Genomic DNA, 14391 nt, shown 5'->3' on the forward strand with positions numbered 1-14391 from the left:
TCTGAGAAAGAGTCAGGCTACTCTTACAGTATAAAAATATGGACAAGTGGGCAGGAGAATGGGAAGGTAGACTAGGTTAAGAAGGGGTAATAAAATTGTATATTATATATGAAACTTTTAAGGAAGTGTAATTCTAAGAAAATATATAAAATAAAATTCTCTATAAGAAAAAATTAACTATGAAGGTTGTATTAAATTATAAAGCTTCTTCATCGCCAAAGATTCTGTAACAGAGTAAAATGTCAGTCCATTGAATGGAAGAAAATACTTATCAGTGTAATATCTGATAGAATATTAACATCTAGAATGAATAAAGAACTTAAAATATTACATGCCCCCAAATCATTAGTCTAATCAATATGTAGGTAAAGGAATTGAGCAAATATTTTTCAAAGTAGTAATGCAAATGGCTATTAAAGCTATGATAAAAATGTAAACATCTTTTAAATAAAAATACATTGAGCTATATCATCTCAGCCAGAATATACATCAAGAAAAAAAATCAAATTCCAAGGAAGATGTGGGGACACTTATTTGCACACCCTCAGTGACGTGGCCATTAGCATGAAAATAGGAAGAATAGTATAGCAATAAGGAGGAACAAAATCAGACTGTTTTCATTGAAATGGATGGCACTGAAAGTTATCAAGTTAAGCAGAATTATCCAGAATTATAAAAAAGTATATTATACCTCTCATACAACAGATCTGGAAAGAAAAAAGAATGTAAATAGTGAATGGGACTTTTTGGAAAAGGGAGGGCTTACATTGAGGCTGAGTAGGTATGATCAAAGTACTTTGTAAACATGAAAAAGTCACATTGAAACACATTTTTGTATAATTATTACAGGGATTAAAAACTTCCCCACTGGTGGTGGGTGCAAGTTTATTTTCATTTCCATGAATTTGTGGCTTTCAACAGTTTTTGGTATTCACTTCTGTAGGAGGAAGGCACTTGTTCGTCCTGGCTACCCAACTAGCTTAGACCTGAAATAATCACACAGAAATGTTATTAATTAAAACATTGCTTGGCTCATTAGCTCTAACTTCTTATTGGCTAACTCGTACATCTTAATTTAAGCTATTTCAAGTAGTCTGTGCATTACCATGAGGTTGTGACCTACCAGCAAAGTTTCAGCACATTTGTCTCCAGCAGCTCCATGACTTCTCTCTGACTTTCCCTTCTTTCTCCCACATTCCATTTAGTTTTTCCTGCCTACTTCTGCTCCTTTATAGCTCAGCTATAGGACCAAAGCAGTTCCTTTATTCAATAACCAATAAAAGCAACACATAGACAGAAGGACCTCCCACACCACACTACTAGCCTTACTTTTTTATGATTTGAAAACATATTCAAAATAATTAAGAGTTTTAAAGCATGTATTGGAATATATATCATGGTTGATGTTTTGCTCTATTCCATAGATTCTTCCCCAGGCACGGGACTAAAATGAATACTTCCAGGTGTGAGATACACTGTGCTCCAAGCAGTAGGTGTGTTTGGTCTAGGGTGCAATTTGATTCTACTGTTTGTTAGCTTTTACCCCAGTAATCTGTCTATTGCTGACAGTGTGGTGTTAAAGCCTCAATTACTCCATTGGATTGTTTCTCCTTTTGATATTTGTTTTGTACATTTGAGTGCTGTGATGTTAAATGTACACACACATTTACATATATGAAGGCTTATTTCTCTTGATGAATTCACTTATTATTATAAAGTAGCAGTCTTTGTGCTTTATTCTATCCCTTTACTTTCAGTCTCTATGTGTCTCTATGCATAGAGAAACTTACTAGCAACATTCAGTTTCCAAAAATGAATTGAATTTAGTGTTGTAACTTTCACTGTAATTCATGATAGTTATGGTCGTACTAAAGTCATTGACAGTATCTTCTACAGCTCTGTTATTGATATTTTCTCTCCAAGTTTTATAGTTCCTCTTGATAATTGCCTGCTTTGCTATGTTATCAATGCACTTTGTGTGCTTTTTATTATTTTGATTTCTCTATCATAGGTTCTTTGTTTTGTAGCTTTCATAAAATATACAAAAATGTCTTCTGATTATAACATGCTAATTCTGATTACTATTTAAATTTTTGAGACAGGATGTCTTGTACTTCATGGTGGGTTAGAATTCATTTTGTATCTTAGGGTAAACACAACACTGAGTTAGGACTGTGGACTAAATTTCCATGTGGTGCAGACTGCTTTTACTTGGTTCCAAGGCTGTTCTATAGCTTCATCTGTGCACACAAACTGATGAGCTATGCAGCCTAAGGTTGGGGTTAAGTGTTGGAGATGGTTATTAGATTAGGAATAAGTTGGGTAGCACCCAATCCGCAAAACTTCAGGGACTTGTTCTGTCTTAAAAAGAATGCTTAATAAAACAAAGAAAACCAGCCTACAAATCACAATCCCTGAGAACTTAGACAACAATGAGGACCCTAAGAGAGACATACATGGATCTAATCCACATGGCAAGTAATAAAAGACAAGATATCCTGAATAAACTGGGAGAATGGGGACCATGGGAGAGGGCTGAAGGGGAGGAGAGAAGAAGGAAGGGGAGCAGAGAAAAATGTATAGCTCAGTAAAATGAAGAGAAAAAATAAAAAAATAGGAAAAGATTATTGATTACCCTTTATCATGTATCTTTAAGCAATTATATTATTTGCATTTTTATGATAAAAAAGGAATGCTTAGAAGACTAGGGGTTCTCTCTATACTCTCTTATTTAGAGATGATGGTGTTCTGATTGAGTTTTTGTCTACCTGACACTCGCTAGAGTCACCAGGGATAAGAAACCCTTATCTGGGAAATGCCTCTATCAGATTGCAGGTAGGCAGGTCTGTGGAAACATTTTATCAATTAATAATTAATTTAGGATGATCCAAACTACTGTGATCTATGCCACCTCTGGCAGGTGGTCCTGGATTGTATAAGAAACCAGGCTGGGCAGACCATTGAGAGCAAGTCAGTAAGCAGTGTTTCTCTATGGCTTATGCTCTAGTTCCTGTCTCCATGTTCTTGTCTTGAGATCCTACCCAGACTTCCCTCAGGGATAAACTGTGATTTGGAAGTATAAGTCACATAAAACATTTCCACCCAAATTGCTTTTGTACACAGTGTTTATCATGTTGCTAGAAAAAAAATATGAAGAGGTATCTTTAGTGTCTACTAAATGGTTGGCTTTACTGTAGAATACAGATCACCAGACTCTAAGAAAGACACTTAACAGAGTGGGTCCTGCTCTCTACTTTGCTGTCTAGGTTGGAAGAAGGGTGATAGAGTCAATCAGCCTTCTGACCTTTTGAACGTACATTGGCTTAATCTGTAAGTACAGTCTGACATTTGGGGTCATGGAATTTTTGTCTACTACTGCTCTGGTTTTCACTATGTTAAGCTGGTACTGTTTTTCAAATCTGATACCACAGCTCAATTCTATTTCCCCTGCTGCAATAAACAAGTGTTCTTTCATAGGAATGCTTGGATTATGAGAGGGCAGTTTTTGCCAGTTTTCCTTCCTGCCTTCTTCAATGTGTCTTTCATTTTTGTTAAAAGTCTGAACTTATTTTCTCACATAGTCTGTGCTGGTAGATTTATTTGATATCTTCAATTTGAAGTGCTTGTGGGAAGACATGATTAAAGCAGCTTCCACCTTCTTGGCCCCCAGCTATCCCTTTATTGAGTAAGACTATTGCCCTTGCCATCAATTATTGTTACTACATGTTTTTATCCTAGGAACTCAGAATCCTGAATGTTCAAAGTCATGACATGTTAATATGCATCATGTGTTGTCTTTCATAAATTTTGTTCAGATCAGCAGGAGACTTGCTTATCAGCATATATGTGGCATTTTCAGATAGTTAAAGGTGTTAACCCTCTTTCACCGGCTCTCCTGATTCTTTATTTTAACCTTCCTTTTATTTTATTGACTATCTGGTAACTTTGACTGCTGTCTAAATTTCCAAGATCAATAGATCAATAGCTAAAGACCATTTTCCCAACTCCTTGCTTAGTTTATGTACATCCACCAGCATTGCAAATTAACATTTTACCATTCTTTTTTTTTTGTTTATGGTGAAAAACTGTATATTTAGATTTAGCCGGCTGGGCTCAGTTTAGATGATTCCAATTTTGTTGGCAACATCCAGAGCATCATAATCAGGAGCCAACCGAACATATGCCTTCTTCTCTCCGTCGGGCCTTATGACGGTGTTGACTTTGGCCACATCAATGTCATAGAGTTTCTTCATAGCATGTTTGACCTGGTGCTTGTTGGCCTTGACGTCCACAATGAACACCAATGTGTTGTTGTCTTCTATCTTCTTCATGGCTGACTCGGTGGTCAGGGGGAATTTGATGATGGCATAGTGGTCAAGCTTGTTCCTCCTGGGCGCGCTCTTCCGGGGGTATTTAGGCTCCCTTCATAGCCGCAGAGTCTTGGGCCGCCAAAAAGTGGGCGATGTGCGGATCTTCTTTTTGTGGCTGTGGACGCCTTTCAGCACTGCCTTCTTGGCTTTCAAGGCCTTCGCTTTATCTTCGACTTTGGGGGGGGGGGGTGGGCAGGAGCTTCCTTCTTCGCTTTAGGCGCCATCTTGACCCATTTTACCATTCTTAATGGACAAATCTGTGTTCTCAAATACAACAGATAATATCCCTTAAAGAATAATCAGTTTTCATGACTTAATTAGTTCTCAAATGACTAGAGAGTGTATCATACAAACTAAATGACTGAGATTTTGAAATCTTTTTTGGTTAGCTTAATGTAATGTGTATGATAATAAAAAATAAATAGACAAAACATTATAACATAGTTTTTGTTCAAGAAGTCCCTCTTCAAAGACAAAAGATACTTTTATAGCTAATTGTTATGTTTTAAGTATATTAGAGACACCATTATTCAATTTTTTTTAAGAAGTATCAAGTGACGAATTAACTAGTAATCTAACATACTTTTCACTGTACTATTTTGATTGACACATATCTAGATTACTGAATTTTACTGATGTTTCAATACTTAGATTTGTTCTACAGATAGAATTGTGTAATGAGTTTCATGGTAATTACATAAAAGAAAGAACGCTGAAAATACGTAACTTGCTTAAAATGTTTGTATGCAGGTCAGAGAAATGTTCAATGTCTTACAAGTCTTGGGTTGAAATCATGCCATGGCAATCCATCTTACATGAAACTTGAACTATGTTGAAAGGAATGGCGGGCTGTGTCCCGCCACCCGGCTCCTGGCTAGCTTTACACCCGAAATAATTACAGGGAAACTGTGTTCATTTAAACACTGCCTGGCCCATTATCTGTAGCCTCTTATTGGCTAACTCTTACATATTGATCTAACCCATTTCTAATAATCTGTGTCTCACCGTGAGGTGGTGGCTTACCAGGAGGATTCTAACCTGCAGCTGTCTCAGAGAAGAGAGTCATGGAGACTGCCTGCCTCTGCTTTCTCTCGCCCACAATTCTGTTCTGTCTACTCCATCCACCTAAGGGCTGGTCTATCAAAAAGGCCAAGGCAGTCTCTTTATTAACCAATGAAAGTAACAATAGACAGACAACCCTCCTCCATCAGAACTATACAGTTAACACTCTACCCAGCAGTTTCAGCAACTTCCTAAGTTGTTCAAAGATTTTTAAATGAATCATATAGGCAAAGAACTAGGCACAAATGGGCTCATAACAGCCTAGTAATAGGTATATTATTTTCTTTCTTTCTTCTTTTCTTTTTTTTTTTTTGAGACAGGGTTTTCTGTGTAACAGCACTAGCTGTCCTGGAACTAGCTCTTTTAGACCAGGCTGGCCTTGAACTAAAAAAAAATCCATCTGCCTCTGCCTCCTGAGTGCTGGGATTGAAGGTTTGTGCCACTAATACCTGGATAAGAATGATCTTATCAAGTACAATTTAGGGCAGTAGATTTTAGCTCACCAAGTGCATTCACTGTAAAGTGTAATTTATATTTATGTAATTTGAAAACTAGACTTCCAAGACATTTCTATTGATAAAATTCAAGGAAAACATCTCAACAACTCTTTTGATGTTTTGAAGAAATTCATGAGGTGTATTACAAAGTCAAAATTTGCTATAATTCTCAAATTTTAGTCATTGAAGTTAGTACATTTTATTGGCAGGAATAGGTGAATGAAATGAATTGTAAGAGTAGTGAGGAAGATACCCCTGTCCTTTTAAGGCCTCACAAATTACCAATGTTTTGTAGGTGCTCACACCTCTTCTGGACACAATCTGTTTGTACAGGCTTTGAACCTGATCATTTAAATGTCTTTGACAACTTCTATCATGTTTAATATATTGGAAGTAACTGCATTTTCTGGATTCTTTTTATCCTCAATAATAATAAATGTCTTGATGTTCATGGGAGTCCGTGTTTTCGTTTCAAACCATTGATGGCAGAAAAAAGCAAAAAAGTGGCTGAAAATGTGTGACAAGAAACTGTTAATCTCCACCTTCATCTATCCCATCCTTCAGAACTTGAAAGTTAGCATTAGAAATCACTTGACAAAAGTGTCAGTAAAGTCAGCAGCTCTTAATAAAATTTTCTAGTAGTGTTTCTTCTTGCTGAGAATGTGTACATATCCCAGGCCAAAGGGGATGTTGAGTACATCTATTCAAAGGATGGAGCATCATTTTACAAAGATTCTGGGAACAGCTAAACATTGACATGCACAATGCATAAGATTATATGTGATTAGAGGAAGCAACAGAATAAAATTTACTGTGACAATTGCTAGCGTGTTCTGGAGATGTTTTCTCCATGTTCTACATTATTCCCAACTTATTTCCACAACAGCTTCCTAGGTCATTGTATCTATATTATGATGCTTCTCACAACCATTATGCGTGAACTCTTCTTTGCTTCATGGGGAAAAACAGTATTTCATTCCAGTTAAATGCTACAAACAGGGCAATTAACTTAATTTTTTCTGCTTGAGAATCTCATCATATCACACATTAAAATATTTAACTTGGGTACCAGGGAGCATCATTAAACATTCATCTGTGGGGAATGGTGAGTAGTGGAGTGAAACACCATTACAGCACACATTTGTTTTGGCCTCGATGATTCTCTCAAACCATTAATTCCTGATTAATGTCATTATTGCTAGTGCCAGGAGAACTATTCATTTCCCTCTTCAGAATTCATTTTATTATCACCTTTTCTACTATTTTATTTGTGCCCTGACATTCAGTCATATAACACTGGCTTAAGAATTAATGGTGATTTACTACATCTTGGAATGTGATAAAGCTTCAATAACTTGAATCCTCTTAGAAAACACTAACCCTATAGAAAGCAAATGTTATTTAATATTTATGGAAGAATTTCTCAGTCAGTCCCCAAATATGACTACCTCCAGCTTCTGTCTAGAAGTACACATAGCCTTAACAAATAACAAAAGTCAAATAAAGAAGGTAGGAAGGAATTACAATTTCTAAGTATAATTTTTTTATTCTTTTAAGATACTTATTTTTTTATTATTTTTGTTTTCAATACATCCCAACCCCAGTTCCATACCCACACTCCTCCCAGTCTCCACCACCCCCACTTCCTCTAACAGATCCCTTCAGAAAAAAAAAAACAGGTCTCCTAGGTATATCAACTGAACATGGAATGAGAAAATATAATACTAGGCACAAACCTTCATATTAAGACTAGGGAAGACATCCCAGTAGGATGAAAGGTATCCCAAGAGCAATCAACAGAGTCAGAGATACACCGAATCCCATTGTTAGGAATCCCACAAAAATGTCACGCTAATAAGCATAGCATATATGCAGAAGACCTATCACAAACCTATGCAAGCTCCTTGGTTGCTGCTTCACTCCCTGTGAGACCCTATGAGCCCTGCTTAGTTGATTTTGTGCTCCATGTTCACCTGATGTCCTTGAGCCTTCTGCCTCTTATGATCCTTTCTCCCCCTCTTCGACAGAGTTCCCCCAGATCCAAGGCGGGGGAGTCCCAATGAAGATCTGCAATTTGGGCCCTCTCTCCATCTAATGTGGGTCTCTACATCTGTTCCCATCATCTGCTGGTGTGGGAGTCTCCTCTGTGTGCTGTGATTACAATTAATGAATAAAGAAACTGCCTTGTCCTGCTGATAGGACAGAACTTAGGTAGGCAGGGAAGACAGAACTGAATGTTGGGAGAAAGAAAGGCAGAATAGGAGAGGATTGCCTTGGAGCCACTAGAGACATATGCTGGGAATTTTACCTGGTAAGCCACTGTCATGTGGCAATATACAGATTAATAGAAATGGATTAAATTAATATAAGAGTTAGCAAATAAGAAGCTAGAGCTAATGGGCCAGGTAGTGTTTTAACTAATACAATTTCTGTGTGGTTATTTTGGGGCTAACCTAGCCAGGAGGCCAGAACCAACAAGCGGTTTCCTGCAACATTCTGCCAGCAGAAGCCTCTCTAATGATTGAGTTCAGCACCAATCTATCATTATAGCAGAATGTCATTAAGAATCTTTTTTTTCCCCTCTATCCTAGGTCTCTGGGTCATTCAGCCTCTTGTTCCTGGCAATCCAGGCAGTGTCAGGCATGTGTTCTATCTTGTGACATGGGTCTCAAATTAGACCAGTCATCAGTTGGCCATTCCCACAACTTCTACAACTCCATTGAAGTAATTGATACTGCCAGGAGCAGATGTATCTCACTGCCATAGAAAGTCCTAAGTTCTTAAAACATTTTTAATTGGTTTCCATATGAATTTTTTTCATAGATTTCTGTCTCTCATCTCTCCCTAAACTCCCATTTTCCCCCATTAAAACTGCTCAATGCTAGTATTGTCAGTTAGTGGAGACCTTGGATTGGCATGTATTTTCTTCAGTGATGCAGCCACTGGTTATTTACTAGTTCTTCAATAAGTAATTCCTTACCCATACTCATACTTATTGTCCTCATTAAACACACTTAATCATAGCAAAAGAGGCATGGAAGTAGAAAGACCTGTTGGAAAGCCTGCAGAGAAGACTATTGTGGGCTGCAGAAAACCTAAGAGCCCTCAACCCTACACAATGAAATACAGGCAAATGAAGAATGCTGGGAGTGAGAGAAATATTCTTTCCTAGGGCAGAGCATGCCACTTGTGCTCACACTAATGGAGCCCTTCAAAATCAATCATTAACCGAGAAAATGTACAACAAACTTGCCTAGAAGTTTTCAGTTGAGATTTATTTTCTTAGGCAACTCCAGCTCCAGCTTAGGTTGAGTCAAGAAAGCATACACATGGGTGCACACATCCATCTGCAACCCAGGACAGAATCCTATTACTATGGGAGATAATCTTTGAAAATGATTTTTTTTAAAAAAAATGACTTATGTTGTCTTATTTTCTTTCCTCCTTTCTTTGGGCTCACAGATACATGTATTGGGCAGTTTCAACTGTTTTATTTTTTTCAGATTGACCTAACTTCTAATTTTCAAATTCTGTTTGCATTTGCATTTGTTGTACATTTTGTTATTGAACCTATGTATAGAATCTTCTCATATCAGTAGTCATGGTTTTAATCTCATTGTATATTTTATCTGTTCCTCTTCTACTGCAAGTTTTAAGTTTCTGTGCAGTTCTTAACATATATAAATAGGTTACTCTATGCATTTTGCACTATTTGTTTGTATTCCCATTGGTTTTTGCAACATGCCTTTGCAAGCCTGAGGAGTTTGATATTGCTGAATGAGGGGTAGGTCTTGCAACACATTCAATATGGCATTTTCCTTCATGAAGATTTAGCTGTCTTCATCCTGATCATTACATTCAGGTATCCTTGATCCAAAATATGATAAACAGTTTGAAAGCTGGCTTGTTAAAGGTGATTGTTTCTAGTTTCAGGCACCCCAATTTAAAATGCTGAGATCAATTTCTGGGCGCTTATTTAAAGATCATAATGACCATCATGTATCTAAATTGTCAATGTGTCCACCAAACACATTTCTGGGGAATGATAGCGATCAGACTGAGTTAGAGATTAGCTTCATCTTTTCTAGGACTTAGTTCATGCATAAAACTGTATGGATTGTTCCTCTGTCCCGCGCTACCGTCTCGCCAGCAAGAACCACGCGGTACACATAGGATCCTTCTGCAGAAAAGCTTTATGTCTCTTGGGAGCTAGAGCATAAGCCACATGGCCGGGGACCCAGATAAGATGGAACCCAACCCTTATAAAGGAAACAGTCCTCGCTTCTGACGTGTCACTCCTGGATTGGTTCACTGCCCATTATCCCAGATGATGCCTCGGGAGTAGGCAGGGACGCAGCGGTAGAGAGTTACCAAGCACGTGCGCTGGGATTAAAGGCGTGTGTTACATCACCTTGGGGTCACAGAGGTCAATCTCTACCTTTGTTCCTAGAAGCAATGGAGAATGTGGTCCGGCCCTCCACATTCCTCCGTGACAGGACACATATGGGAATTTTTTGTTCCTTGAATAATGGCATTTTAAGTATAGAAATGAATGTATTTTTTATTTTATGTGATGTATAAGAAACAAATACCTATCTGAGGAAAAAACAAGACTCAAATCTAGTCTTAACTTGGGAAATATATACTTAAAGGTTTAGGGAGTGATTACAAAGCACAGAAAATATTTTAACTAGCAAAGAGTGAGGGAGAATAATACAGAGGGAGTAGAAGTCAAAAACCTGAGGATATTTGAAAAATATCTATGGAAAACATGTTATTTTATATTTACTTACAAATACATTGCGTGGAGATATCCATTTAAGATTGTTACAAGATCTCTCACCGTCTGCATAATTTCTAGTTGTGGGTCTATTTTTGTTTCCATCTGCTTTTGGAGGAAGTTTCTCTGATAATAACTGAACAAGGCCCTGATCTATGTGTATAGCGAAACATCATTAGGAGTTATTTTATCTCTATACAATTTTTTTTCATTTTTTTTAGAGTAGTATTTGATTTTTCCCTAGGTCCCTGGTTCTTAGTCACTGAAGTCTTTTTCCATCAAAGTAACTCTGGGTATATCAACCACTCCAGGACAGGTCTCATGTTCAGGTGTAGTCGCTCAACATATAATAGACCACATAATGTTTATGTGCTTTTATTAGGTTATAATTTGGTGTGGGTTTTTTGGGGGGGCATGGTTTTATTATTTTTCTTGGCTTTGATCGGATTTGCTATATAAAGTTAAAATTGGGAGGATAGGGAAGGGGGATGATCTAGAAAGGCTTGGGTGAGAAGAGGAATATGGTCAAAATAATTTAAATTTTAAAGTTGTTTTAAATAATGAAAATATAATAAAAATACTTGTTTATGTGAGTGTGTGAGTGAGTGAGAGAGTGGGGGGTCTGAGTGAGTGTGTGTTTGTACAAAGGTATACCACTAGGGGTGATAATGCTCCCCAACAACCATGACTATCAGCAGAAACTCCAGTGCCAGACAAGGAAAACATCCCTTAAAGTCAAGGGGTGAAAGCAACTCAAAAAGCAATATAGGCTATTGCCATTGCCCTGGGTTGACTCCCAGAACTTAAAGGTAAGACCATGTTGCTGAAGACACCACAAACTTTGGCCACAGGACTTGAAAGAGTTGAGCTGGAACAGACACGAAAATCTCCTCTCTGAGAACTAGTTTTCATAGTGTCTGAAAACATCAAAGGAAGAAAGCAATCAACCAGATATGAAACCTAAAGCCACAATGACCAGAAATGCAAGATATCCCCAAAATGAAACACTAGCACTTATATCTTGGGGGTTAAGCAACAGCTATCTAACTGTATCTAATGCCCACTCCATTAGAGATAACTCATGTCTGGTCTTGTAACACAGCCAACAATCCTTGGCTGATATGACTATGGAGAGGAGAATCTATTACTGCCAATCTACACCATTATAATTTCCAACTGTATTTTTAATGCTCACACCCATAGACAAGTGTATCTCTCTTTTTCAACAAGGACCATCACCAAAATTCACCACTTGTCAAAATGCAGAGGGGTGCCCAGCACCAACCAATACATTTACAATAAAGCTCCTAAACCTGGTAGTTGGGTGGTTTAGCTCAGTGGTTTACCTCAGTGCAAGCAAAAGGTCCTGGGTTTCATTTTCAGCTTCAAAAGCAAAACAAAATAACAACCAAAACCTACTAAACCTAGGGTTCAGAGAACATCACAGAAGAAGGTGTGGGAAGACTGTAAGAGCCTTAGAACCAGGAAATCTTCTATGAGATACTATTTTCTCTATATGATAGTGAAGCTGCACTTGTGAAATCTGAACAATATTGTTGCCTAAACAAAACCTGAACAATGATAAACCCAATAGATGCGTCCTAGCAGAGGAGGGAAGTCTCACAAGGTCCCATCCTTACAGGAAGAGCAATGCTCAATTATTGGCCACTGAAAGTTGGCTAAGCACTATGCAAAAGGAATGAGAGTCCTGATAAGTTATTGTGGAGGCCCAAAGAGGCCAAAGGTCAAAGAGTTTGGGACTTGTTTGTTGTTCATTTGAGATTATTGTGCTTCTAACTCAAAATTCCCACCTAGTTGAAAATTGGCAGGCTGCTCTCTCAAGGCTGTTGTAAACAGGTGGGGCTAGTTGCCAGACCTCCTGCTCCCGGAATACGGAAGTAGTTGGTTTCTACCTGAAACAAAAGTCTAAGGATTCAACTAAGTTCTAGCTCCCTTTATGGAGATAACCCGGGATTCCACCCAGGGAGTGGTTTGTCTACAGGGTGTTTGGTCTAGGGCAAGAGTCAAGGGCATGAGCAATGAATGTTCCCCTGTGACTTTCAATTTGTGTGTTAATGCAGTCCTTCTGTTCTACTCCTACCTTTTGAAGTCAGGGGTGTATTAAGCTGTTGGAAATTGATCAGAGACAAATTTTCAGTACTCACTGAAATTCCCTCCTGATACTATCCAATATGTTCCTGCGTTTTATTATTTTCATCTGCACCTTTGTATTCTTTACTGTATTTCTAAATTCCCATGCCTCCACTCTAAATGAGAGGTAATTTTGTCGAACCTGACCCCAGACAAGTTATCCAACATAAATAGGTAATTCTTAAACATGTGTATATAGGAACAGATGAATTCAGAATTTGTAATTTTACACACACACACACACACACACACACACACACACACACACACACACACCAGTAAGAAACACACCTTGCCTCTAACCAATTCAGTGATTGAAAGCCAACCAATCCCAGAGCACAAAATCAATTAGTCACTGAGTGTGAAAACATACCCATCACTGAGATGGTCCCAAACTCAAGAATTGAAATCCTACAAAACCTCACCCTGAAAATCTCCACCTTGGAACACTCCGACCCTAAAATAAAATTTTCTAAAATAAAATGAAAGCCGTACAAGTATAACACAATCTTCTACAATCTTTAAAGCCTAAGGACAGAAAACTGTCAATCATACAATAACCAATTGAACAGGTGAGTCAAGTGTAAGGAAGAATTGTGAAGCAGAACTAAAATAAGTCTACTACAGTTATAATCAGGCCTGACCCTAGCCGGCTCTGATTTCCTGAGTTGACCAGCTTCTCATGTGCTTAGCAGAACTTCTTTTATTTGCTTGTATGCTGCTGGAACTATAAGAAATATAACTGAGCAATGTGCAAATATATCCAACCTCATGAAGGAATCTCAAAACTGTATTAGTAGGAGCTTAAAGTAATATAAATAGATAAAATTACATGTTGTGTTTTCAGTCATATAAGCTATAAAATTTGACAAAATAATTTAAAAATAAAATTACCTTTGGTTATAATCAAGACTAAGATCGTGTCAGAGAAAGGTGAAATATTCCTCTTCATGTATTAGGTGCCATTTGTGTGGTTGTACTGAGGCTAGGTGTTCTTTGGTTTGTTCATTTATGCTGTGTTCTTTCCTTATGCATCTTGTATTTGGTAAAATGACTGTTCATCTATTGACAAACTATGAGAATATATTATTGATATTTTGTTTCTGTTAAAAGACTTTTATCCAAAATACATAAAAATTCCTACATGTCAACATGAGAACAAAAATGATTATTAGAGGAATAATGGACAAAGACTTGAATGAAGCTTCAGGAAAATGATAGATAAATGGCCACCCATTGCACACAGATGCTTTATTTGTTATATGAAAACTACAGAATAACACCATTATGCACACATTAGAAAGCACATAAATGAAAAGAGATGGAAAGCAGTTGTTGGTAAGTATGGAGAGCAGCTAGAACGCAGTTGCACAGCAGGTGATAGTGAAAACCTGTGCAGTTATTTTGGGAATACATGAGTTTAGTGACTACAAGTAAATCTCAATATGTGAACCTTTGAAAGCCCAAGATTCCACTGTGGGAATATAATCCACAGATTTTATGATTGCTCTAACAAATACACTCTAAAATG

At 37.6% G+C, this 14391-nt stretch overlaps 1 pseudogene; it reads right to left on the reverse strand.

Annotated features, from left to right (window-relative positions):
- Window positions 1-4089: 4089 nt before the first annotated feature.
- On the reverse strand, window positions 4090-4594 carry LOC125394912 (large ribosomal subunit protein uL23 pseudogene; annotated as a pseudogene).
- Between the last annotated feature and the right edge of the window lie 9797 nt (window positions 4595-14391).

Source organism: Myodes glareolus, chromosome 21 (assembly GCF_982192425.1).
Source record: "Myodes glareolus chromosome 21, mMyoGla1.1, whole genome shotgun sequence".
NCBI classification, from domain to species: Eukaryota; Metazoa; Chordata; class Mammalia; order Rodentia; family Cricetidae; genus Myodes; species Myodes glareolus.